Source organism: Abrus precatorius, unplaced genomic scaffold (genome assembly GCF_003935025.1).
Source record: "Abrus precatorius isolate BTA unplaced genomic scaffold, Abrus_2018 Scaffold7, whole genome shotgun sequence".
NCBI classification, from domain to species: Eukaryota; Viridiplantae; Streptophyta; class Magnoliopsida; order Fabales; family Fabaceae; genus Abrus; species Abrus precatorius.
This window is the reverse complement of record NW_020874417.1, coordinates 14,780,574-14,781,671: the sequence shown is the minus strand read 5'-3', so window position 1 is coordinate 14,781,671 and position 1,098 is coordinate 14,780,574.

The following is a 1,098-nucleotide window of genomic DNA, read 5'->3' as shown; positions in this document are numbered from 1 at the left end:
CGACGCTGTTGTCGCTAGTTAGTGTCTGGGTACAAATGCAGATACAATTGCAAAGGAACCTGAAGCTATTATTGACAGGATGACAGCGAAAAGAGGCAATCGAGCAGTCACCAAAGTTTTAGTGAAATGGAAACACCAGCTACTTGAGGAGGCCACTTGGGAATTCTTTTATGATTTGAAAAAGAAATTTCCCAATTTTAATCCTTGAGGACACGGATTCTTTCAAGCAGAGGGGATTGATACAGGAGTTGTCATCCATTGATTAGTAGAATGATGAAAATTAGGACATGTGTAGATTGCTATCACCCATTGATTAGTAATATGATAGAAATTAGGACACGTGTAAATTTTAATTGAATTGATTAGATTCTATTGTAATTTGAGAGTCGGTTAAGTAGTGAAGTATTATAAATAGAACGGTTTGTGAAATGTCAGATATACAAAAAATATACTGAATTCTTGTAAACCTTTTTTTTTTTAAGAATCAAAGTCACGTAGTTCTTTTCTCTTTTAAAAATTACGTTTATGATAAGTTGTAAGGATTTTTTTGAAAAATTTGATTTTATTATTATTATTTATTTTAATAAATTCATTCTTACACGGGGTTTAATTCAAGTTAGCACAGGCTACTTAGTAAACTTTTACGATCCAAACAACGTTGAAGGTGAATCCACCACACTATCAAAATCGTTTGACTGTTACGTAGATTTAAAAGATTTCTTCCTTTAAAAAAACAAAAAAATGACTATTTACATATTAATATTAAATCTTTAGATGCCAAAAGAAAACAACGGAGAAATATAAAATAAATAAAAAATAAAAGCAAACAAAATAATAATAAAAAAACAAACAATAGAGTTTTTAGATTTTATGTAAAGAAAGAAGTTTTTTAGAGTTTGAAAAAAAAAAGTAGGGTTTGCAAAAATTGTTAGGGTTAAAAAAATCATTTTTTAGGTTGGCAAAAAGACAAACGAAAATAAAAATCAAACAATAGTTTTTTTATATTTTTTTGAGGGTTTAGAAAAACTAGGTTTTGCAAGAATTGTTAGGGTTAAAAAATCAGTTTTTAGGATTGGCAAAAAGGCAAACAAAAACAAA